Raw genomic sequence first — 27,407 nt, 5'->3', positions numbered from 1 at the left:
GTACACTGGAAAAAATATTTTGAATGGGCGTTGTGGAACCTCCTCCTATCATTCCAGAGGGTGGTTGGTCAAGGGTTTCTTTCTTAACTCAGTTCTATATCTCTGAATAAGACAGGGCTGTGCAGCAGTCATGGATTGTGACTGAAGTCAGAAATGAAGCTACAGGCCAGAATTTTGCTAACTTGGTCTTTCCAATCTGAGAAAGTTTGCATTTTGGAGTTATATTTAAAGTTTACAATTTATCTCATACTTCCGTGCAAGGTTGTCAGCAGATCCTTGTGATCACTCTGGTGATCTCATCATTACTTATCAATTATGTGCTTTTAGTGGGTTTGGACCTGTTAATTTATTCTATGGTAATTAAAAAATCTGCCTTTGGGTTTATTTTTCTGCAAAATTTGTGGCTTTAAAGAGTGAGGGTAAGAGTGACACAAAGTCTTGGCCATACATATTGCGTTTCTTTATGTAAGGGTATGGTATCTTGATTTTTAGGTTGGGTTTCTGCCTTCATTATATAGAAACACTGTAGTAGATATCTTCAAGCTGAGGCTTTCAGTATCTCAGAAAAGTTGGAATTGTTCCAAATGGCAATTTTAATAGATTTTTGGTGGCCTACCCTAACTGTAATTTTAGCTGTGGTACAATACGCTCACTAAAGACAGGAAACTTTTTCAAGCTTCTCTGCCAACAACAGATGATCTCGTTTCATAAATTCTGAGCAAACTGTCAAATGTAACTGTTATTACAATGATTCCTTCCCTTCCTTTGCAGAATTGTGTCTGGGGAAAATACAAAGTTGAAACAAGAAGCAGGAAGCCATTGTTTTTCGAAACCACACCCCTTGGACCTTCTGTTCTCCCTCCATGGGATGAAACACAAAGTGCTCAGGTGCTGTTAAATTCCTCTATATTCATGTGGGATCTAATTGTGGGTATGTCCACGTAGCATCCAACCCGAGACTCTGTTGGAAATGTATCCCATGGAAGCAATCTTTCATCCAGCAGCTTGTTCAGCTCACTAGACTTTGGAGTTCCTTACACTTTTTACACCCAGTTGTGTTTCTTTCAAACATCCAATTTTACAGAAGCAGCTGCAATTTGTAGCTTTGAATGTAAAAAAACCCAAACAAAACCAATCTGTCCCAAAATCCTCAACTGAGAAAGCCTTAGGGATGTCAGATGATTTTCTCTTTGGATCACTTTTTCTCTCTTGGTACAATTTACACCTTAATTCTTTCACTCATAGATGTTGGCTATCAAGATCTTATTCACGTTAAGTCTCTCTGTATGAAAAATCAGACAAAATTCTATTTTCTATTTCTATTTTCAGAAGTTGCCATTTTGACTTCACAAGTTTTACTGTTTATAGAGAGACAAAATTCAGCATTTGTATGATTTTTTTAAAATTACTTTTTCTGTCTTAAATAAGAGCACTTACTATATCAGTTCTCTTTGTAATGGTTTCTTCCCTTTCTTATTCAATGAAATCTCCTTGTCTACCCAAAATGTTATTTTCAGTTGTGAAAAGGAAGCTTAGGTACCGTGTAGAATGTTTGCATTTACAACAGGACTGAGTGACCTTTACATAAGGTTCATCAGATACTTGGGATTGATAGTTCACATTCCTCACTCTGAAATAAGTATATCTATTTCCAAAGAATACCAATTCATAGTTGCACAATGATCTAAATCCATCTGAAATTACTGTATTTTAATACTTAGAGGGTTTCTTTAGTGGGAGAGAGGGAGGCAGAAGTCCTTGTTTAGAGTTCAAGGATAGAAAAGGTATGTCTGAAAGCTCTCTCAGTATATCACATTTATTGTGTTCTTATGCTTTGTTGCAAATGTCACAGCTCTACAGTTGCATGGAAAGTGAATCTTAGCTAATAAAAGGCTTCACCTTTCTTTTCCTTCTCTATACAGTACTTTGCAATAAATATCCAATACAACACCATTTGTTATATTGGAGCATATCTGATACACAGAGATGGGGTTTCCTCACAGGGGAAAGTCTGTGTTCTGTACAATGCTGTTCAGCATTTGGAATGAACTTTCACAGCTATTTTTCTTATGTTAATGCGCCTTGCTTGTGGTTTTGGTAATTTAAATTTTGCTGAGGTTTTTTTTCTTTAATTCATTTGACATTTGCTATAACAGCATTGATCAAGAGGAAGTCATGTAACCGGTTTCACAGGTACTATCTAATGATTTGGAAAGCTTAAATATAATTAATTTGGTCACTGAAATGTTGGCTGAATTCATGCAGGATATCTGTATATGAATTCCTGCTATAGGCTGCATCCCATAAAATGAAATTCTTTTAAAAGAGTAAATTGTGTTTCCCATCAGTTCCCTGAACATGGAGAATATAGTACAGAGCTGAAGAGCAGAATAAAAAATGAGAACTATTTCCCTTTATCTTTTTTCAAGTAATTTTTTGTCTGAAAATGAGCCTGTGTATCTCTGTGAAGTCAAAAAACCTAAAAATTCTGAACCATGCAAGATAAAGATACATAAATAAGGCACAAAATTATATGAAATTCTCTATCCTCCATGTCAGGATCACAGGACAGTGAACAAACAGTGTAGAGTCTTTGAGACAGCTTTGTACCAAGGAACTGTTTAAATGGAAAATCACAAAAAACTGCTGACTTCCCTGATGAGCTGTCAATAGGAGATTCAGGGCTCCCCATGTGCCATCAGCATGCTTTAATTGATTGGAGTGTTACTATCCTGGAGTGTGCTAAAATAAAGGTTAGAGAAATCCTGAGGATATCAACTACCTTTATCAAACTGCACAATTAAGGGTACAGTACATAATCTGGGAACAGAAACCATCATTCAGAAATAAGTGATCTGCTTCACTTGGAATCAGGAAGTTTTTTCTAAAAGTCATGAAATAGCCTGAAAATGGCTGCTCAGAGGAGGGGACTTAAACTGGATCATTATGCGTTTCAAAAGAGTAAGACTGTGGATTATACCCTGTACTGAGCACAGAACTTGGAGAAAGGTGCTTGATTTGGAATCCACACAGTCCTGGTTGTAAAGTGGCTCTGTTGAAGCTATTTCCTATTTCTGTGAGCAATTTTAAAGTCAATCTACTTTTAATATCTCCCCAGGGGTTCAGAGAGGCACCTTCTGTTGCCCAGTGGTGAAGCTGGTTAGGGTTGTTTTTAAGCTTTGGAGTCCAAATGGTTTGGTAGTTGACCTATACTTGATGCTGGCAGCCCTGAACATCTCCCTGCAAGGCACAGTCCAGGAGCATGGAAACAGAGGAGGGAGATGATTGAATTATTTCTGTGGTTGTGCCTCAAGTGTGCAGGAGCAGCAGCAGACAGAACTTGGTATGGTTTAGGGACAGGGTGCCGGAAGATGGACAGCACAGGGAGCACCCTTGGTCAGCTCTTGGTCCCTGTGAGACATCTTTACCCCACACTGCTGTCTGTTGGTCAGTTTTCAATTATTCAGTTGAGTCATAGAATCACTTAAGTGGAAAAAGCCTTCTAAGACCATCAAGTCCAGGCCAGCACTGCCAAATCCAGCACTAAACCATGTTCCCAAACGCCACTTCTGCATTCCTTTAAATCTCGCCAGGAATGGCGACTCCACCACGTCCCTGGGTGGCCTGTGCCACTGCTGGACAGCCCTTCTGGTGAAGAATTTTTTCTGAATATCTGATCTAGACCTTTTCTCATGCAACTTGAAGTTGTTTTCTCTTGTCCTCTCATCCCATCAATTACTAACTGAATTTCTTCAAAGGAGCCCTCAGCAGTTAAATATTGAGAAAGATACTACTTCCTGCAGATGAGAAATTATCCTAATATTCCTTAGTGGACATAGATTACATTTAAAATCTCACTGCTATTTTAAACTTGTTTGTTCAGCTACATGAGCCCAATAAAGATATTAAGGCAAAAAAAAGTCTAACAATTTGCTCAAGGAAAACATTGTGATATCATAACACCTCCACAAATCAATTTATTAATTTAGATAAATATCTGCTCGATGCAGTATTGAAGTACTTAACATTCTCAGAATTGATTACATTCTTTAAAAATGTTACCACATAGTCAAATACAACTCTCCAAACAAGGAAAAATTTATTAAAACTATTTTCCTAGGAATTTAAAAAATACTGGCTTTCATCTCTGAACAAATAAAACCAAAATTTTGAAATGTTCTGGTAAATAAAAGTCCATTTTTCTTTATTGGCTCTAAATGCTGCTTGTTGAAATATGTTTCAAGATACTGAGAATGACAGTAGAGTATTGTGGCTTTCATGAACAGCTGCAAGAAGAATGGTGGTGTAATGCATTTATAGCTAGAGTAAACTTAAATTGTTGCAGACTCAACGTTCTTTTCCAGCCAATAATTAACATTTTTTTAATGCTTAAGCATTGCACTTTACTATTATCATATATTTGTACAGATATATTCAAATGAAAATTAAAGGCGCTAAGATGACTTGTTGTGTAGAAGAGCATTTCAGAGGTTTGAATACAGAAAATCAAATTACTACTGTCTTTGTGGCTTTTGTAAAAAATATAAACAAGATGGAATCCCATGTCGTACATGAGTAAAAGCACTTTTGATCCAAACATACAGTAGCAATCATTAAATATATCATGTGCAGTGACACTGGGGAAGGCACTGCTCTCCATTCTGCTCAATGGACCATGCTGCAACACTTGTTTCGTATCTTGAAACCATTTATGATTGCTGTTAAAGAAGTCAGTGCTTTACAGTGCCAATGAATCAAGTAAAGTCATCCCATTCATCTGTCTGTTAAAAACCAAAATGTTAGAGAGAAGAGACAAACACAGATTCTAACCACGCAAAAAGTTTCATCGAAATTGTTCCTTTATCTGTGTGTCAGTGGAATGTGCCAGATCAGAAAAGAAGCAGTCTGTATTTTGTTCAGGATTTAGGTTTTTGCCTCCACCTCAATCCTTACTGTTAAAGTAATTTTAATGAAACTAAGTTTCTAAAGGGTAAGCTGCTTGTCTTTTCCGCAACTGTCCATCTGAAAATATGGCTTTGTGCAAGTCAAATTCAGGTGGGGTTTTTCTTTGCTGTTTCACTTATTTATTCTTTAAGGTGACCTTGTCCTCCTCCTTTGTAAAAAGGACATAGGAAAATTTCTGTAATCCTAATTCCTGTGGACAATGTTAGTTCAAGGTGAAGCCCTTTGAGTGAACAGACTTGAGCAAAGTTGTCTGAGCCTTTTTTCCATGCAGGCAGGTCATTGTGCATTCAGCCCTCACAGACAAAATAACAAATTCTAGCCAAGAAGGACAGGGTACTTTTCTTTGTTCGTGAGGAGAAGAGGTTTGCCTGGAGGATTCTCTCATTAATGCCAGGAAGAGAAGACCACCAGGCAACCTGAGCCTGCTCACAGTTCCAACTTGTAACAAGTGGATCACTTCTGACTGTTAAGCAGAACCACCTTTCCAAAAGGGTCTCGAGCAAGCAAGTAGCTTCTTTTATCCAGTGCTCACATGAGGACTCCTGGATTGTTGGAAATACTTGGAAAATGAATGGCAGAGAATAACATCTCTGTCTGAAGTCATCGGGATTGAATCTGGATTCAGGAAACTTTTGGAGTGGTGGGAGTAATGGGTGTAACTGAGAGCAGGTGGGGAGCAGGAATTTCATGTCTCTCAGATACAGTTAGCTGATGGGACCTTGCATTTAGCAAGGAAGGATGCTTCAGAAGTCAGGGCAAATCTTTTAAATTCCAGATTTACAAGCAAGAGCAAAAAGTTGTGAGTTTAGATGTGTCTTTTCAGCTGTTCCTCTTATGCTAATGTTTGGTGGAGATGTAAATTTTCTCAAGGTCCTTACCATGTGTTCATTATTATCTGTTCCCACTGAAGCTACAATTCAGAGCTGCTTTTGATCAAGACTTGGTTATTTATGCTTCATTACATTCCCATGTTTGGACTGTGAGGTTTTAGGGAGTAAGGACTATGTGAGGGGTTTCTTTACATGTTTATATGGTAGTTCTGTAAGTAGATTTTTATTTAATGCTAGAGTTAAAAAAAATTAATGATGGCTCTGAGCAGTGATGTGGATGTTCACATTGAATACAAATAGAAGAATAAAAACAAGGGCTTTTTTTACTTCTTGCTAATGAGTAACATATTGCTACAGCAGACTAGAGGTGTGTTCCTCAGAAAGTCAGTAAGAAAAGTCAGTCAGTAAGAAAAGGAGCTGCATAAAACCCTTGTGTGGATGTACTGATTGCTTCCTATTGTATAATGAGATATTAGACTAGGGAGAGAAGGGAGACCCCAGACTGAAATTACAGGGGGGTTTTCCAGGATCACAGCCTGGGACAGGACCTGCTAATTGAAAAGGACAAAAGGAGTGGAGCACTTATCACACTAACCCAGAGCCTAAACAAATATCCTTCTCCTTAGTCCTTGATGTTTATATGTGCGACTCCATTTCATTCTCAATGCCTGCCAGTGGCTGCTATAAGCAAAGATTTCTTGCTCTTCATCTACTCCCTGAGACAACATTGAAATTGTAATTTTACCAATTTATCAAATATTGCATCTCCTGTAGGTACTGTCACATTGCTTGTTAGAAATCCCAGATCATGGGAGTCCCAGATGAGGTGCTTTTGTAAAGCAGGTAATAAAATGACCACACTGGGAACTCCCCAGCGCTCACTCTTGATTTCAGCTGGCATTATAAAGATACTTATTATTGAGATTGCAGATAAAATTGAAATTTTACAAGTGTGCCAAAAATGTGTTTTGGAAGATTGAATGTCGTGTCTATATTTCCACAGAATTACAGGATTAGGTTCTGAAATGGCTGAAATAATGAAATATAAATTAAGACTGGCTTAGCATTTGCCTACTGCTCTCAGATTTTTAAAAGACTGTAATTTTAAACCTTAATTCCTTGTTGGTTCTAATTCTTGTGAAACAAGGAGCTCTTCTGCAGTAAGATTGCATTTACTAAGTGTTTATGTGTGCACACACTTGTGTACCCACAAATATATTACTGAATGTTTTATATTATATGTGTGTTAGAACACGTACCTTCCTGTAAAAAATCTGAATATAAAGTTCATTCCTGTTTTGGATGCAACTGTCTTACTCCATTATTCATGATTTTGATGTCCCTGGAGACTTAGGAGAAACTATTTTCAAAGCAGGTGTCAAAAAAATAATGATGTTTTATACAGGCAATACCTATACCTGATCAAGTCAATTTGATGCCTCCAATTACTTTCACAGACTTTGGATCAGAACCTGAGCAGCAGGCAAGGTCTTATACTCAAAAACCCCAAAGAATGTCTGCTGCAGGAATAAATACAGCTAATAGGAATCAGTTCATTTCTACAGCCACATCTATTAATTTATGTCTGAATTTAGGGACCTGTTCAGCTTTCATTGATTCACAAGCCTCCAAAATGTAGGTTTCTATCTGACCACAGAGAAGTATAACACCAGAAAAAAACCTCCCTCAGAGGTGACTGTTGTAAGCAAACCTCAAGGCTCACCAGGTGGTGTCAAAGATCTTTATGGCACAATTGACCCAAGTCCACTGGGAACAGACAGAAGCCATCAATTGTTGCTTAGAGTAGGACAGTGCCACCCTCTACAATCAATTTTTCAATATGCCAGTAAATCATTGGGTTTTACAGTGGATCTTTGGATGTAATTAAATTATTTATGCCGACCACTGCATATGAAAAATTAAAGAGACTGCCTTAAAAATGATGCCAATATTACCTATAAATGATTCTAGGTTTTACCTTAGACCTGTGTATGAAATATTAACACAATTTCATTATGGACCTTAGTACCAGCCTGGAAGAGGGCAAAAATATCTGAAATTGCTGGTTTTCAACCATCTGTTTACTGCGTATCTGTAGCAATAGGACTGCTAACTCATTGATTGCAGACTCATGTTGTATTTTTCAGCTTCCAAGGAAAATGTCTGAGTTTGAGGACTTGTATGCAGGCTGACTGCAGGACTGCACCTCACCAGGTGAAACCTTGTTTATTGGGGCCCCTGGGTCATTTCTCTGCTTAAAGGCTGATTTTGTGTCAGAATTCAGAACTTGGCCCTTCCTTGGGCTTCCTTGGCTCAAAGGTGTGTGTCTGTAAGTTGTGGCTCACCTGGAGCTCTGGCCAGGCAGCAGGACACAGGGCAGGTGAGATGTGCTGGTGTAAGGGACTGACTCATAACTAGCAGTGGGACAGTAGGTTTTGTCCAGTGACAGTGGTTTGCTCACCTGTGTTAATGAAGTTATTGCCCAGCATGGCAATATTTCTCCAAAGAGCTTTTTCATTTAATCATTCACATGGTGAAGTCCAAGTTGGGGCTGTGCATTGTTAACGGGAGAAAGGATGGAAAGGAAGGGCAGAGGCTGTTGCACTCGGCTGCTGGGTGAGCTCCTGCTTTGTGCTCCAAGCTCTGCTGCCTCCTGCATGGGTGACACGAGTTTCTGAGGCCATGCTGTGCCTTCCTGCTTCCTTTCTCCCACAGAGTCTGTAGGCTTCACAACTGTGTCCTATTTACACAGTGTAGGATAAATCCATCAATTCCCCCTTCAACTTTTTTTGCCAGATACTGAAAAAGTTTTGAATTGATTCAACAACCTCCCCTGCAGACAGGCAAATATTTCTGAGATGCCAATGTGCCTTTTGTTTCAGTTAGGGATAAAAGATTTAGCCAGAGATGGTTGGCTACTTATATAAAATATTAAAGCTTTCTCAACTATCATATTGCACTAGGCCGAAGTCTGCTTGTTTTATGCCATTAAACAACCCATCTTTTGTCGTACAGGGGAATGATACCTGATTTAAGATAATATATTTTCTTTGCTGGGTCTGTTTATGCTTGGAAATGATCTTGCTATATCCCTGTATTGAAAATTTATGAAAGGTACTAATATATTTCTTGCTATATATTCCTTGTGAGCACACTTTTGCAACTTTAGCATGGTTTGAAAACTACTTCTTGCCCACAGCTAGCAAGAAACAATGATTTCATATTTCCCAAAGTGGAAGCCAGTCAACAACATTCCTCTTTATTGTAAAGAGGGGATACAATAATAAAAAGGCATTTGCTGGTGGAATATTGCCAGTAAAGTACAATAATACATTAAAACAGATACTTAAAGTTGAAATTTATGAGTTTGTTTTTCTGTGCCAGTCAATGTATTTTCATATGTTAACATCAAAATGTAGACTCTCAGCAAAACCTTTAATAATAAAAACAGCAGCCGTTGAAAGCAGAGCAGAATTTTAGCTTGTGGTATAGAGTTTATCCTGTGATTTGGGGGGGGAGGGACTTTTTTTTTCTGATTCACTTTCATTTTCCTTTTTCTTTCTTTCCTAATAAAATATTTATCAGTTTGTTCCTTCATATATCCTTCAGTGGAGCTCTCAAACCAATAATGCTTCTGTTCTGCCCCTTGTCTTTGCAGAAGATTAATCTGGAAAACAAGTGTTTCATTTCGAGAATAATGAAACTAATCAGAGCTGGGGATAGGATTCTTGCTAATGAAGGTAAACACTTCTGTGTGCCATGTGTACACAGTGCTAAGACCAAAGCTAGCTCTCCATATCTTCCAAGTCGAGTTCTCTCATATAATCTTTCCTTTTTTATGGGTTCTTTTGATATTTAATAGACCATTTTTGAACTGAATTATTCTAGAGTTACTTAGTGTAATCCCAAACAATAATTCCATGGAGTTCCTTGTTCATCTACCCTGTTGTTACCAAATCTGGATCTAACCCATGGAGTTTTCCAGACTCCCTGAGAGCATGCATGTGCACATAGGCAGCAGAATATTTGGAAATGAAGGGTGGCTGTTGCTTCAGGACCAGCAAAGTCAGGTAGGTTCAGGCTGTTAAAGCACTAAAGTAAATGCCAAACAACACTGTGTACAGCCAAAGACTGCCTCTAGCATCCTTAGTGGTAGGTAAATTTATTTTCATCAGTGCATAATGTAGTCTGGAGCCTTGGCAGAGGTATGATAAGGTCCCAGAAAAATTAGTTTGAGATATCAAACTGGCAGAGTCTCATGACCAACAGTCTAATGACTGTTTTTCAACCCTCAGACCTCTGATTTATTGATGTCCACATATCTAAACCAGATCTCCTGTTGACTTTCCTTTGAGCTCTGATCAAGGTCCAGAGACAGCCTAAAGTTCATCAAGGAGAGACCAGGCAACCACAACATGTTCATAAGGCACCCTCCAGTGGGCACTGCCTGGAGAGGTCATGAGGGCAGATAAACACAGTAAAATTAGGCTACAGTTTAAATTTTTAAGAAATTCATTTGACTAGAAGGCACAAGAGAATGCTTTCTACCAAAAAATTAATTAGCTACTTATGGTCTTTATTATTTTTTTTTTTTAAGTGAATATTGGTCAAAGGCTTGCATTCAGTCATCACCTGTGAGATTCCTGGGGGGGAGGGAAAGCAGCATGGTGAAGTTTCAGTGCTCTCTTCACCTCAGTACACGTGGACATGTTACAGCTTGGTGGGGGTTTCTTAGCAGGACCCAAGCCTGGGGTACTTGGTGTGACTATTAAGGTTTCAGAATTAGTTAACAGGTACAGGAGGCTACAAGCTGCAGGCCCACAGGAGTGGTTTTGAGGGGCTGTGACAGCATCAAAGAGTTGACAGATATATTGGAGAGCCAGAGGAAGCAGAGGCAAAACATCTTGTGGGCTTTTGGATCATGTAAGAACAAGCAGGAGAAGACAGTGCTGCTTTTTGAGACAACTGGCATTTCTGTTAATGCATAACTCGGGGGGTAAATGATAATGGATTCAAGTTGTTACGTGACTAGAGTATCCTGTGCTGCAAAAGTCAGTGGTTTTAGTGTTTTTAGCTTGGTTCACAGCACCTCTTGAACTGACTCAGGACTGAAAAAATGATATGTCACCACAGCTGCTGTTACAGAGGTTCTGTTATTTTCCCTTGCACAGTTAGGTGTGATAGTAGGGACAGATTCACATCTGTTTATGAGCAACAATAAGGCTGCACTTATGTGCAATAAAAAAATGAGGCAAAAAATATAGTGAATCATAACTTCAGGCAACTTTAAGGTTATGCTTCTGGTTTTTTCCCTACTTCTGAAACTGCCCAAACATACATCATAGCAAATAAATTGGTAAGAACCAAAATAATTAAATCACTTTAAAACAACAATTGACGCAATATAAGTGTTTTATTAAATGTCTCCGTAGCAGCGACTGTCTGAATCTGGCTGTGGTTTTTGGCCAACAAAAAGTTTCATTATAAGGACTTTTTTCCCCCTTATATCCCTTGTCTTTGGTACATGGGGTTAGAGGAAATGTTACAGTTCTGCAGGAGGTTGGCTATTGCTCTCCTCTTGGCTGGGAAGCAGCTATTGTGTGGGGTTTTGGTGTCCATCATCCACCTGTCATTTCCTCCCCACACTTTTTCAGATAGCCATGCTTTTCATAAAAATGGTTTGAGATTTCCTTCTGTCCAGTTGTGTGTGATACAGTCAAAAGCTTTCTGTCTCTGTTTTGGATATCTAATGAAAAAAGAATGGCTCTTGTCTGGCACAAACACCATGAAGAACAGACTCCCAGTCCTGAGCAGGAACTTCCCTTTAAAAAGGAATTTCAGAAAGAAAGCAGAACCTTCCTGTGCTCTCAGTCTCCTGGTTCTTTCGCTGTGCAAGGTTTTGTGTTGCAGATATTTCTGAGCCTCGAACCTCTAAACTGAAAAATGTGTTTAACAAGATATTAATTACGTTATCGAATTGTTGATGGCATTAATGACCAGGAATTATTGTATAAAGCAAAGCTGTACCCTTGCTATTATTTTACATTTAGCATTGTCAGTTTTATGTCATTCTCAATTTTCCCTCCTCTACCCTCCTCCAGCTGGGTTCCACATAGGATATCTTTGAAAAATTATTACATTACTTGCACATTTCTGGGGTTATTTCTGTATTGCACTTTGAAGCTTTGAATGAACCCAGGCAAGAAACCAAAATTGTTAAATACCGTGGGGTGAAGGAACAGTAAGAAAACATAATAATTTGCCTGGGGAATGGTGAGAAGTCAAGATCAAGGTTATTTCTCAGTAAATGCTTCCAAGTAGGAGGCAAATGAATTGCAAAAGCCAGAGGTAGTATCAGAATGTCATAAGGGGCAGAAGGGAATTTACCAGGGTCACTGTCAAGCTTGCGAGCTCTTTGAACAAAATTGATACTGGTTTGCTTTCAAGCTGATATTTTGGTGCTCTTAGTATTGAGTTAGATGGAACTTGCAAATAGATGAGGTGCTCTGAGAGTGTCTGCACATCACCGGGGAAACACAAGCAGCGTTTAATACCGGAAGATAATGTATCCATGCAAACCTCTAAGGTCTGACATTGCCAACTGGAGAGTTGTATTTGGCTTCAAACCACATGTCTGACCCATCTGGAGTGTGGCAAAGAGGTTCAGGAAAGCTGTTACAACCTTCTTGGTGGTGCTGGTCTCCCTACCCAGAGCATGAGTCTTGCTTTGATTCCCACAGTTCTTGGGGGATGCTGAGAGACTGGAAAGGGTCCTGAGGAGGGTTATCCAGATGTCTGAGGGCCTAGGGTGCATGAGTTGTGTATGCAGGATGAGAGACATGAGCAGGTTTAGTGCAGCAAAGATGAGAGGAAATCCAATAACCTTTAACTAGAGGCAAACAAACATGGCAGAGCCAAACTCAGTATGACCAGGGGCAATGGTCGTGTATTAGGGCATGGTGTGGGGTTTATCACTTGGTTCTTTTGCAGGGATTATTCCATGCCCTTTGTGCTTGAAGGCCCTTGTTTGTGCTTAGTTGTCTATGTGATCTTCCCAAGTGCTAGAGGATGACAATGACCATAGATCAAAGTTTCTAAATTTACAAGAACTGCCTTGAAAACTGAGAGCCCCGGCAGCAGGACCTGTAGAACGTCACCATCTGCTCTGCTACAGATGTCACCAGCCTCTTGATTAGCAGTCATATCCCAAGATTGCTGTCTGGTGACTTTCTGGAATGCAAATCTGGTGTTAGAGTTTTGTCATAGTCAGCCTAATAACACACGCTGCACTGAGAGAGCTGCAGTGGAGGCAAAGAAATGCCTCGTTGGGTACCAGGTGTAAGTATCTCACATAGAAGTATATTTAAGATGCCCAAACAAATATGCCAAAATTTGGGAAACAGGTTTTGGATAGAGAGACTCTTCTGGAGGTTTTCATTTAGTGATAGTTGGATCATCAGCCCAAGATTAGGAAACAGTTTTGGCAGCTCCTATTCTCAGTTTACAGCAGAGTAAACCAAGATTTTTAGCACCAATACCAGTTCTCCATGCTGGTCATCAAATAGCCTCAGTTTCCTCATGCCATTCTGTAGAGCCACGTTGGCCAGCCCTTCTGATTCTATTTTTATATTGAAAAGGAAAACATATTCAGCCAGGTTGAGCATATCTCAGAACAGCTCCTGAACCTTGCCATGGTCTGCATAAGCCAATGGCAGCCTTAGGAAACCACAAATTTCTGGGATACTGGGATGAAAATTAATGCTGGGAAGCAGTAGTGGGAAAGAAAAAACTCTTTACTAAGTTAACAAGCTCCAAGGACTGGATTGTTTTGGTTTTGGTGGGTGTTGTTTGTTGTTTTTTTTCTGTATGTGAGTAAATATCTGCATTCTTCATTTATACCAAGTATAAATCAACCAATTATAATGAGCAGTAAGTATTAAAGAACTGATTTTCTCATGCTCAGAAATCACCACCATGTGATATTTTGCTCATTCTGAGTAGGCTCACCTTGACCAATATGAGATCTGGACCACTGAGACCCGGAGACCTGAGTCCCATTTGGAACTCATCCCATCTTGTTTCCTTTTTGAAGCAGGATTCCTTTTTAAAATCCTTTTCACGGGAGTCTTGTCATGCATCACAAAATCATGCCAGAGTAAATACAGATGGAATATCGAGCTGCTTCATTAAAATCCCTGTGATTTGTGTAAGGAGCTCCAATCTATTGGAACCTGACTTGTTAGTTTAAATTCCCTTACTGAGATATAGGTCAGGTTTAAATTAATAAGTGGTGACTGCAAAATCTTAATTAAAATTACACACTTTTGTGAGTAGACAAGCACTCCTTAATTCACGTTGGGCTGGGAATATCTTTTTTCTATTGCTAAAAACCTGCTTGTAAAGGTGTCAAACCAAATTAATTCCTGTGGTTAATATTAGTGACTTAAATTACCAAAAATTATAAATCTAAGCCTTCAGTCACAACTACCTCCAATTATTAAGGAAAAATTACTTTTTTGGGTGGAGGGGGTGTTTGATTTCTATTTTTTTCCATCGAATAGTGAAAAGCTTAATCATAATTTAAAAAGATCCCTGATGTTGTTAAATTATTTCCTTCATATGGGGCTTGATTCTACACTGCCCTGCAGTTTCTGTGGCGCAATAGCAGGATGAATATCAAATGGCTCTGAATTACATTTTTCAAGTGTGCTGTGCCTTTTCCTCCCCGTTTGCCATTCACACAGCACCGGCATAAAGTCTGAAATAACGTGATGGCAGTGGGATGAAATCCTCAGGCAGTGTGATCCCCTCACATGAGACACCTGGGAAATTACGCTGCCTATGTGAATGCAGAAATCCAGAGGTGCACTGGGCCTGCCTTGCACAGCTGGAATGGTCTGGCCAAACAACAGGCTGAGGGCAGGAGAGAAACAGCACCACAGGTTTGGGGGTTTGCTTATACTCTACTAGAATTCTAGTTCACACAAGTTCTTGAGTCACCTTCAGAGGTACAGTGCTGAATATAAAAATTATTGCTAATCTCCCTACAGTTCTCCAGCAGGCAGAGGCAATAAAACTCAGGTTGATATTCCTCCCCCCGCCACCTCTTTTCCCCTCCTTTTTCTCCTTTGTCCTCTGCAGAGCTGCTTACAAGTGTAGCTGGGAAATAATATAATGTCTGGTCTAAGGATATATTGTGGAATCTGCTTTTTACCCCAAGAAGACTTCTATATTTCTCTGCAATAGCTTCCATGGTAGGCACAGTCTGGATTCATTATGGCTACATGGAGGAAGGGGATTGTATGAGCCTCTAGCTTGGCTCTTGCTATTCTTTTGTCTCTTCCTCTAGCCCTAAATAAGTATAAACAACATGTAGACAAGACAAAACCTCAGCAGTGAACAAAAGCTGCCTGCATGTTATCCATCAGTATTATTTAAGTAGGACATGCTGGGCTGTTCATGATACACTCATACTGTAAGTGATAAGCTATAACGTATGGTACTCATTTACTTCTCCATTCCAACAGTAATATAGCAAAGACAATAAATTTTCCTGTTTGTTCTCTGACCCACTGTTCTTGGGTTAAGCAGCATGTTTGTCTACATTTGTCAGTTGTTACAAGCTTCTAGCTGCTGCAGACTAGGGTATTGATGAACCCTGGAAAATGGAGCCTTGAATAATGTATAAAGCATTAAACATGCAACCATTTCGCTGGAAAAAAAGGGGGGAAAAGTGTATTATATGTTTTCTCTGTTGTAGTTCCTTCATTTACAAAACATATTTGTCAAGTCCTTTGCTAAGAATAATGCCAGGATGCAGTTTCCCATCATTCTTGTTAATGGGACTGTCTCAGTGTTACAGTAAACAACCATAAGTCTTGTGTCTCAGCCATTGTGCAGCACACTTAGTTTTTTCAGCTTCCAATTAAGGGTATTTTAAATTTGTTGTCTACAGTCATAGGAGTGGTGGTGCAATTTCTGGTCTTGCACTGGGAGAGGGGCACTAAGGAAAAAGGTGTTTTTCAAAGCAACAGCGTACTCGCAGAATTACTGCGTGAGTGAAGTACATCTACTGGGTTTTTAAAAGCTCAAAACTTATTCGTACCTGTTATAGCGATTTATTACTAAAAAAGCAGCACTGATTCATGCATTTTCCTGAACAAATTTACGTGATAAACCATCAATATACATTTACATTAGCAAATGGAACTTTCTATCATATTTCTGAGACCAGAGTCCAAGACTTCAGTGGCTGTGAATCAATGCAGCTGCATTAGCTTCAGCGGAATGGTGCTGATTTATATCAACAGAAGCTCTGGTTTGTTAAATTCTTCCTCTTTTGGAAGCATGTATCAGAGCAGTGGAAAATTGCTGGATTTGATTTAGCTCCTATTTGATATGCCACAGAATTCACCATTGCACTGGGAAACTTGAGTGAGCCTGTGATGATTTTATTGACACGAAGTTTGATTTACCCTCTTATCCTGGCCAAGGTTGAGAGGTTTTGGTGAACTCTGTGGAGGACAGTCACAGTGCTTCCATTTGTCCTGTGTCACTTTCGTTGGTAAATGAGAAATAGGGTGTTTAGAGCTGGCAGGCTGTTTCCACAAGGACTAAATTCATGTGAAGATACAAACACGTCATTAAAAAAAAAAAGGAAAATTGCTGCATGTAGATGTGAGTTTTCCAATGGTAAGCATTTCATGAGTTAAGGTGGTTACCTCCATAAACTAAGGATAGTGTCTTATCCTGCCACGTGTTGGTTTCTGCACATCAATCCCACAGGGAGAGATGTGGATGCACTGAGAAGGGAATGCAGCCCATCAATTTCCCTGAGCCTGACACTCCTGAAAGGCTAAAGCCCTGCACAGAGGTGAAGAGTCTGTGCAGGCACAGAGACGGAGCTGCAAGGCTCCCATTAACATAAACAGCCAAATCCCTGATTATTGAAACAAGTATTTGACCCATGCGTGGTTCTCGTCAGCAAATTATTTGGGAAAGGAGAAGCAGAACAGTTTAGGACACAAGGAAGGGCGTGGGAATGTAATTGAAGTCAGAAAAATAAAATGTACAGGACATGAATCCTCTTTTCTGCCTTTCTTGGAGGTCTTTACTATCTTACAGATATGATAAGGAAACAACCACTGGAGCAGAATATCTGCTTCACATTGAGAGCTGGAGAGATTGGTATTCAAATTTTTTTGGCAGAGTTATTCACCAGCAAAACAGAAGGGATTAGGAACATGTTTATACAATAAATTGATATAGGTGCCATGTATCACTAGTGAGCGACATCAGTTAAACAGGATTAATACAATTACTCTTAAAGGCAAATATGACAGCTTTGGAGTGACAGTTTTTAAGGTGATTTAAAAAAAAAAAACAATTTCTAAAGATAGGTTTTTTTCCATTGGTTGAACATGTAGCTTTGTGATGCTGGAGAATATCCCCAGTGGTAACTTCCTAAAGCTTTTTGGGGTTATTGGCATAATTTATTAGCATTTGGAGGGAGCTGTTCTATGGCTTTTGCTGCATACAGGCTCTTCCTTTTAGAATTGGTTGACTGAGGCTTCCTTCTCCTCCATATATGCAGCACGGGTGATTTCACTCTTCCTGCGAGGCGAGTGCAGGTTTCTGAACAGGTGGGTATCTATGAAAGGCTGGTGTTTAACTTCATGACTTCATTACCAGACTCCATCACAAGCAACATTTCAGGATATTTTCATTCTACAGTTTTGAATCTCTGACATTACTTTCAGTTTTTGACTTACTGACTATGTTCTTAACATGAACCTTGCTAGTTTAATTCTCATCAGTGCTGCTGTCCGCAATTCGTCTTCTGAAGAAAATTATGGATCCACTGAAAAGCAGGAGGAGATATATAATTCAAGAAGTTTTCAAGATTCATTTTCAGGAAGATGAAGTGCCAACCACATTATGTGCTGAGTAGGGTTCTTTGAACAGTAACAATGCCACCTGCAGCACTAAACATGTATTATGAATAAATGTTTTATTGTAAGAAAGCCAGGAAAAAAAATGGTCAATCACTATTGCCATGTCTTTCCCAGCAGAAAAAGGATTCCCCTTCTGCATCTCTAATGATTTCTGTATAAAAGCACACACCAATACAGAACTGGGTTCCATTTCTCTGTGGTCCACATTTAAAATGAGTACAGCAATCCATGAATTTCTGGAAGAGATAAAGAGAAAACACCTAAACATGGTGCTGTAAAAAGAGCAGGAAGCACATTGGCAGTGCTGCAGTGTGCATGATTAAAGTGGTACATTCTCCAGAGGGAATAGATGAGGGGACCAGTAGGTGCTGCTACTGACTATCAATAACACTGGAGTAACATGTTCCCTTCTCCATTCTACCATGTAATTAAATTAACAGTGGCCCAGCTTTACATCACTGATGCTGTGCACTAAAACAGAATATGAAGGAAGAAATGCTGAGCGTTTAATTTCAGATGAGAAGCTATGGCTGGGTGGTAATGCTGGATGGAGAAGCAAGAGCAGGCTGAATTCTGGGCTAGTTTCATACATTGGGTTATTGAAACTGTTCCCAGTGGAGCCTGAAGAAGAACTTAGCGTAGGGTAAAACACTTTGAAAACATAATATTTATACTTCCTTCCTGTCACTTTAAGTTACTCCAGTTTCAAGACACCTTATTGATGTAAAGTGGGAGTGGAAAAATAACGAGTTCCCAAATAGGGGTCCTGATCCACCTTCTTCAATGTTCTCAGGAACGTTGCCAGTTTAATCTTGGTAAGATCAAGCAGAATAAAAACTGAGATTAGTATAGAGTGGGGCTTGAGTAAAAAGTTACCTGAAAACTTTTTTTGATCTTGAGATAAAATAAAAAGAATTTCACAATAAAGCATCAAAAATTCTGATGTTTTCAGCAACTGCCTTCTAAAAACAAGTGACTTTCTGAGCTGCTGAATAATTTGTAACAGGTAAGATACCTCATAATCTTTTTCTCTCCCTTCACAAATTGTCTGGGAACACTTTAAGAGGCTTTCAAATGATCTCCTGGATAAGAATTATTTTACTGCTGTGCTTTTCCTGACCTGTGGCTTGTCTGTAGATTGTGTGTGAATAGTCAGTGGAATACTGAGTGGAGCTCGGAAGGGCTTTGGGAATGGGAACAAAATGTCTGCTGCAGAGGCAAAAGAGCCACTCTTCTGAAATTCAAAAGCTTAGGCTGGGCATGCTAATCATTAAATTGATTATTAAATTATTAAACTCTTTGGAGTGTTGGGGTTTTTTGGAAGATAGTTACTTCCAGGTTTCAGGAATTTTGGACATCTTAACTGAAATACAGAATCTGAGTCAGTCCAGCAAATTTGTTGTTCATTCCTCCGTTCCCATCTTCATCATTCTTACATTTACACATATTTTCTTTCTCCCTTTGAATGTATTTTTGGACTTAATGTGACTGTATGTCCTCCACAGAAAATTACAACTCTTTGTTAACTTCCTTTAGGAACTGGTATATCTTAATTCTTTGATTCTTCTGATAGAAATTTTGTGTTAAAATTTTTTATTAAGCATTAACAATGCTATTCCTTTATATTTATGTTGATGATTGGCGAAGTGGATTGAAAAATGTGTTTTGTGGTCAGGATATATGTTCCCTTTGATTGGCATGCTCGTGAACATTTTCCATATAGGTAGGCTTCTCCTTCTGCAGACGACGTTGGGCAATATTTTTCAGAAAATTTGCTAAATGTTTTCACAATCTGATGGAATTATCATCTATCTCTAAAAGTAGTTGGAAAGATAAATGAAAAGTGACTGAACAAAACAATTACTGTAATACACAAGTTATTTGTGTTTTAATGTAGATGAAAACATTTATTTTCATCAAGCTTCTGAAATTTCTCCAGAGTGTTTTTTCCTTTCCCCTCATATTTGTAAAATTAATCAACCCAGAACAAAAAAGATGACTTTTGGAAAAACTAACACTTGGTTTGTATATAAAAATAAATTGAGAAAACTTGGTCTCCCCACATCTTTTAAGCAAGCTGATTTTTAGTATAGTCACGATTAGTTACATCATTCCCTTGAGATCAAATAAAAATCTATTCATCCCTTGAATAACTCTTCCTTCATTGGGCACCTCCCTCAAAATTTCTCATTACTTCTTAGAAAACAAAATGCAATCCTTGGTCCTTTCACATTTAAAGCTGTTAAATGAAAATGAACTTTTAGAAACAATCCAGAATCCATTTGTCAGGATAATAACAATTCTCTGTAACAATTCTTTCTGCCTCTTCTCACTCCCCCTACCCACATTAATTATAATGCTCTAACAGAACATAGCTTGATTCCCTTTTTTATTAAGGTTGTTTCACTCTATTATTGATTAAGCTTATTTCCCATGATAAATAATCTTCCTGTCAAAAAATGATTTATGAAAGCCAGTGGTCTTTCTTTTTCCAGTTTGCTTTTCCTGTGGTTACATATTACATATTATCTCCTGCTGACTGGTTTGGGCAGTCTTTGAATCTACAATTACTGATCCTCATTAAGAGAACTGAATTTCAGTACCGCAAAAGGCTTGGAGATCTATCAGGTGAATCATTTGATTTTAACTTAGAAACAGAAGTATCTTTCTAATGTGAGTATATGGTCTTGTGATACACCTTTAACTCTTCAAAATGTTAATAAAATAACCAGCATTGTGCTTATGGAGACCAGCTCCTTGGAAGTGGCATCCTTCATAATATACTGATACTTCTGGAATGCCAGTAGTCCCATTGGGATGGCAGTCTTTCTGTTCTCACTGTATTTATAAATACATATATATATATATATATATATATATAAAATGGAAAAGAACTTCTCAGAAGACAACAGTTCTGCTTTTTGCAACTCTTGAGATGGACTGAGCGTGCTTTTGTCCAGGTGTGATTTGTTGTGACAACAAACCTTTTGTCCTTGAATTTAAGATAAAACATGAGGTCTTCTGAGTTCCTTTTACTTGGTGGAAAAACTGAAAACCAGCCAGGTTGCCCCTAATGTGTTTATCGCACAGGATGTGTCCAACCTGTTTTTTGATGAAAACTGCTCAGAGGTTTATGTCTGAGCTGAGCACCTTTCCAGGCAGTGCTTTGTCCAAAATTCCTGGAGTGTTCTTTCATATTCCCACAACAAAGTCTTCATCTGTGGCTGGGCTGCCTCCACTGCATTTTTTTTTTTTTTTCTTCATTCCTTCAGTGTTTTTTGTCTTCTATTCATGCAGTTTCAAATAGCCAGTCCTCTGTTTGAAATATGTGTTTCAGGACAAGCAGCTCAGGCCCAGGGGGAATGTAGCCTGTCTTTGGGGTAGTGGGATGGTGGCTGTCTTTTGTTCTGTGCTTGGCACGGCAGAATTCTGATCCACAAGCAAATTCTCTCTGCAAATGAGCAGTCTACAAAAGTGTCCATGGAGAAATGCCACTGCTTTTCAAAAATCCTGAAGAAGGCTGACTGTATAATCTCCAGTTTAGTAACATTTTCACATAATTCACATTGCAGTTCTGTAGAGATACATATTGCATTAGACAGGCCTAAAAAAAAATATTGTTCTTATGTACCCTTGAATAGTCTCATGAAAAGCCTAGTGCTTATAAGTGAAAAGACATAAACCAAAACCTAATATTATCATTGCTTTAATTCTCAGTCTCTGTTCCTTCTAGTCTGGGCTCTTAATAGAAACTAATGGGAACTCCATATTTTCTTTTCCAAGTCAGTAGCAGAATTAGAGTCCTGAAAAGACAGCAGGCTGTCATTTGATGTTTTTAATACCTAAAATCAGCTTCAAAGAGAATGAAGCAGTGGCAAAACCATAAAAAATCAGCAGAGACAAATATTTTTTCCTTGTAGTATTTCTGTCTTCAGAATAAAGGTTGATAAGGATTTAAAAAATGTAGTACTTTTTGCTCCTGATATCTTGCTTACCTTGGAAAAAAAGAAAAAAAAAAAGGGTAAAAGGTCATTTTCTTAGTCTAGTGTTGTGTGGTCATAGTATTTCAAGTCTCACAAATTTTGAAAGGAGCACTTGATGCTGTGACAGGTGATAAAATCAAAGGGGCCAGTAAAGGACAGTGCTTTCTTGCTTTCTTTTAGAGAGTAGTTTCTCTTAACACAATATTCAGCGCTTGTGGACAGCAGGTCCCTGGATTTCTGAGATCAGAGGTTGTCCTCAGTGTCAATGATGTTTCTGTTCTCATGTTCTCCACAGCAACTGAACTCCCCAGATCTCCTCACTGTATTATCCTGCCTGAGAGATGGGGAGCTGAAGTACAGAGAGCCTTTAGGAAACAGTGAGTAGGAGCAGAGTCTCAGGCTCTCATCCTGCTCTCTGACACAGCTTCAGTGGTGGGATCTTGGTGGGCTGAGGTGGTGGATGTGTTGTAACGCATCCGTGATGGATGCTGAGTTTAAAAGTGGTTTCAGTCAGGTTAAACCACGACAACCTGCCGCCTCAATAGTCATTTTCTGGGTAATTGAATTTTTTTTTGCCTATTAAAGTAAATTAATTCATGATTGTTAAGAAGCTACATTGTTATCTGTAATAATTAACTACTATTAAATCCAAATATAGAGCTTTGACTCTCTGAAATTAAAATCAAGGGTCTTACTGTGCTCTGTGACTGTTTGCTGGAGAACAAACTTGGATTATAAAGATTCACTCATTGCCTATCTGTATTGGGAAAAATAATGATTATTATGTAACCAGATCAGAGAGAATGAGGGATGTTTCAGTACAGTAGGCCAATGAAGTTTTAAAATAATAAGCACAGGGAACACATTTAATTCTCCCTCCTTGCTCAGGTTTAACTACTAAAAAAGTGACTTTGCCTGAACTCGCTTCTTAATTTTCAGACTTTAAGGTCTAGGTTCCTTGAAATCTGTTTAGAAGCTGCAAGAATGTCTTTCTAAAGTAACTGTTTGTCTGGAGGGAGTCATGAATTAAACACTGAACTGTGAGATGGAAAGGCCTGGCTCTGTCCTGTGCTTTAAGGACTGAAAGCCCAGTGGAAGAGAAGGCTGTGTATCTTTAAACTGCCGTGTTTCACTCCTGACTGCAAAGTGCTCTGGGGACTGGGAAGGCTTCCAGCACTATCCTGGATGTTCCTGGTGTCCTGTTTGAGGCACATTTGCTTTCCCTGGTGACCCTGTGCTCCGTGCAGTACCTCTGGAGCTGCTGTCAGCATCCAGCCTGCCCTGAAACTTGTGTGTTGGTTGCTCTGAGTGAGTTTTGAGAAATCTTCTGGGAGCTGAGCTAAAGAATTTTAAGTTTTGCACCTTTGTCAGGGCAAGGAATATTGCATTCTTTGCCATGTACACTTCCAAAACACCAGCCTAAGGTTACACAGGGACCAAGCCAGGCTGGTGACTCTGGACTTAACACTGCTCCTACGCTTCTCTCACTTTCAAATTCATTGTTGCTTGCTGAGAATCTTTGTTACTCCCTCACATTTTTAGTGGATATTGGTCTTTATCATGCAAGGGAATCTGCTCTTGCTCAATGCAGATTGTCACTGGGTTTATTCATTGCCTGTGTATGATAAGTCACTTAATAATAAAAGAGTTTATGCCTCTAGGCATTCACCACTCTTGAAAATAATCCACTGTCCTTGGAATCATGGGGACTGATAGGTCCCTGTTTATTTTTTAGGAGCACAGACTGGGAGAGGGAAGCAGAGGGATTCAATTGCTTCTAAACTTTCAATTTGAGGCAACCCTCAAATGATGACATTTATAGTCAGAGTCTTTCTCTCACATGCTAAGGCAGTCCATCTGGTGGGTTTCTCAGAATTTCAAATGTAAAGAATTTCTTGGTTTTCTGAGTTTTTTGTTTTCTTAAATGCTGTCAACAGAACAGAACTAAAAATCTATTATGCACGGCATCTACTGACTTAAGAAAGCAGAAATAAGAAAAGGACACACCGTGTGGCTTTGTCTTCCCAAAATGGATTTTATTTTTAAATCATGTTTTTAAATCATTCTGGATTTTGTTGTGTGTGCTATGTTTCAGTGATGTCTGCTATAAATATCTCCATTTGTTTTAGTAGGAGGCGTAACATCTGAGAGAGGAGCTTGGCATTTCAGAGGCAGAGAATTGTTCTGATTTCCAGAAATAGCCACGCTAGGAAGTAATGCACTGATTAGTTGAAGTGTCTGGCACTAGAGATTCAACCACAAAAAACAGCCAAGGAGGAATCAAGGGGCTCTGCAGAGACATTGGAGATGCAGGACATGTACATATTCCACAAATTTTGCAAGGAGTGTATTGAATGTTCTATTCAAAGGCATGGCTTGTTCTTCTGAAAAACCTAGGAAGATGCTGCCTAGGGTACTATATGTTCTCAGGCATCACCATGCAATATAAAATGTTTATTATTGTTGTGCTTAGTCACATTTGCTTTCATTTTTATTTTTGCTGGCTGGGATTGGTTTCATATTCTTGATGTATTGTATCCAAAACCTTCTAGAACCTGATAGTCTAAAAATAAACCCTGAACTAAGACAGTCATGTACAGATACCTGGAAAAATGGTTATCACTGAGTGGCCAATGACAATTAATAGTGTGTCCACTGAAGAGCTTCAGGCTTTTGAAATCTTTCTTTTTAGAACCTGCAGAAAAATTTCCTCCCTTTCTTCCCACAGCTCTGGGCAGTCACTGGAGTAAGTCCAGAAGGCAGCTGAGTAAAAGGGGAACTGCAACAGGCATGACTTTGTGCAAACCTGAGTTGGATGGACTGACATGAAAATTTTGTTATATTTTAAAGTGGAAAGTTCCTTTCCTGTAAGTTTGGCAATCACTCAAAGACCTCCCTTCTGTGAGGCAAATCATTAGCCTTCTGTTTTTATCTCCTTTTGTTGGTTTCACTTTTAAATACTTTGGCTTAATGGTATTGAACGAAATAATACTCAAAAGAAAATTCTCTGAGAGTAAATAAATGGCACACCACCCTACCAGGAATATTTTTACATGAGGTAGTTTCAGCACACTGAATCTCCAACCATCAGGCATTTGAACAGCAAATGCATGGAATGGATGAAGAGAATTTGCTGGGAGGGTGCAATAACCACTTTGGGTGCACCTGGCTGTGCCATTGTGCAGGTAATCCATGGTGGCCACGCAGTTTTACATGGCAAGGAGCTTACAGATGTTATGCTCAAGGTTTGAGCAGCACACTGGTCTCCTTGGCCATGTATAATAAGGGGCCTCACTCTACAAAGAGGTCAGAAAGGTCTCTCCAGAGCCTCTCCTCTCCTGGGGTGTATGTGGTGCCTCGTTTTCCGACACACTTTAGGGAAGGGCAGTAGATTGTTCCCCTACAAGTTCAGCTCATGAAGAGCAGAACCCTTCAGGAGCTGCAAGGCAGTGAGACAGGTAAAGGAGAGAGTCCACACAGAGAGGATGTTCCTCTCTTATGAGGGAGAAAAATGTGTACCCAAGGGCTGGCAGCAGGTCTGCTTTTATGAAAGAACTGCTGGAAAACTTCTAAGCATATGGCTCTTGGAGGGTCTCCTTCTCTTCCTGGCTGCTCAAACACAAGGAAGAGCTGGATCATGGCACTCTGAACCCATACTCCCTGCTGGAATGGTCATCTTGCATGCTGTGGTGCCAGTAATCAATGCAGAATTTTGCTTACATACATGGCACACTATGCAATGTATGGAAAAATATTATTCTGACTGAGGAGATAAGTGAAATAAATAATGGTAGTACACCAGCACAAACATGTGAATGCAGAGGCAGAAGTTCAAGGAACACAAGCTAATGATTTGTGACTTTAGTTGTTACCACTGATACATTTTTTGAGTGCTCCTGAATTTAGAAGTCCATTACCATCCTGGCTCATGGTCCATAACTGCAGAAACCATGTTTACCAACGAGGGGAACAGAGAAAGAGATGTTATTTTCAAACTGTTGAGAGGTTATTATACAATCAATGGAGAGTGAAACACCTACATTAGAAACTGCATAAAAGGACAATGTCCTTTTACTAAGTTTCAGTAAAATGTATTAGTATGATCACTATACTACTTGTTTTCTAAAGCATGATGCCTTTTTTTAACCTATAAGTGCAAGATCCTATTGAAAAATAGCAATGAAAATGTTTTCAGCCTTTTCTGTCAGCAATTTCTGTCATCCAGTTTCCATTCCTGTTTGTGTTTAGAAAGGAAAATTACAATGTAATTTTTTTTTTAATTTTCTCAAAGCCTTACAAAGAGGTTTTCTGGCTTTCTTTTATATTTCCGTTCACTCAATGGGTGCTCGTCTCTATGTAAGTCTTCTTAGCATGTATAAATGATCAAGATGAATGAGGAATTGCACTTCATCAGTTCTGTAGGCAGGTGGTTTGCAGTTTTTAGGGCATAATTTGGTCTAGATTGAAGAGACATTCACATTATTAAGAAGGCAAAGAGTGAGGCTACATCCATGTTTTAAGTAAAACTTAAATTTATAGGTACTTTTCTTCTGGAGCTTAGCAGTTCCGTCCCCACTTGCACTCCAAAGAGTGAAGTCTAATTAACATCAACAGTCTTGCTATGGCTAAAGTGTTTCCTTTAAAAAGAGTTTTTAGGAACTGCTCTAAAATTATCAAAAATGGAGGTCAAGCAATGGCTTTATAACACTCCATTGAGCCTTTCTGTATGCCAATATACATTTTTCATCCTTAGCTTAAGGTTGTATTAATAAAGAAGAGGTCTGCTGCACATTATGCATCTCCTGATCTCGGCTATTTCACAGGAACAGTAAGCTATGAAACTTCTGGGTGATTTTTTTCTATAATAATCTGCTTCTGTTCCTACTGATGAGGATCCAGTGCTCCTCTTTGTGACCTTCCGTGTTCACCAGCCAATCAAGCCTGAACAGTTTCAGCAGTGTTAAACTTCACAGCTATTTCTGTTACTCTGAGGTCTGTCCCCATCGATTTTTAAAAAGTCAGCATGCCAGGAATTCATGTCAGATGTCAGCAAGCTTCAGAGTCACCACCGATAACCTGCTGTCTCAGCACATCGTAGCAGAACAGAGCATTCATGTTGTTCTGTTCCTGATTGTCTGGTGAATTGGGAAAACATTGTGCAAAATACAGCAGCTTCACTGGTGGGAAAAATTGCTGAGCAGCACCTGCATAGTAAAGAAAGACCATCTGCTTATTTTCCATAGCCCCTATTTCTGTACCTTGGTATCTGTCTCGGTTTTGTCAGGCAGGATCATGCAGCTGGTTCAATGAGAATATACATGTATCTCTGGAAGGGAGAAAGAGAAGACGGAGAGAAATCAGGAGCAGGGCTCTGTTCTCATGCAACACAGAATTTTCCTGTGGGACTGACAGCTACAAGACACCAGCAAGGACAGGAATTCACCAGTGCTCATTAAGCTGAGCTGTTTATCAAGAAACTGTATACAATTATGATTTTGTGTAATTTTAAATCTTTTGTGTAATTTTAAATCCATGTGCTTTAACCAAAAAGGCTTGATGGGGTGTTAACTCTTCTTTCAGAACATAAATCATTTTTGCTGAGAGAGATGGGAAGAGCTACGTCCTATTATCTCTATTTATTCTTCCCATGTGTGTGGCAGGTTTTTTATTTTCTT

The 27,407-nt window shown here is 39.1% G+C and overlaps 1 long non-coding RNA gene across 5 annotated transcripts in view; it reads left to right on the top strand.

Moving 5' to 3' along the window:
• Nucleotides 1-777: 777 nt before the first annotated feature.
• The window catches only part of LOC125334511, a 334,287-nt gene continuing 307,657 nt past the window's right edge, over nucleotides 778-27,407 (top strand). For all 5 annotated transcript variants that reach the window (XR_007207157.1, XR_007207159.1, XR_007207158.1 and 2 more), the window contains exons 1-2: nucleotides 778-888; nucleotides 7,943-8,009. This is a non-coding gene — a long non-coding RNA (uncharacterized LOC125334511). The remainder of the gene's footprint in view (nucleotides 889-7,942; nucleotides 8,010-27,407) is intronic.

Source organism: Corvus hawaiiensis, chromosome 16 (genome assembly GCF_020740725.1).
Source record: "Corvus hawaiiensis isolate bCorHaw1 chromosome 16, bCorHaw1.pri.cur, whole genome shotgun sequence".
Lineage (NCBI taxonomy): Eukaryota > Metazoa > Chordata > Aves > Passeriformes > Corvidae > Corvus > Corvus hawaiiensis.
The sequence above is the reverse complement of the archived record's forward strand: the minus strand, read 5'-3'. Positions and strand labels throughout refer to the sequence as shown.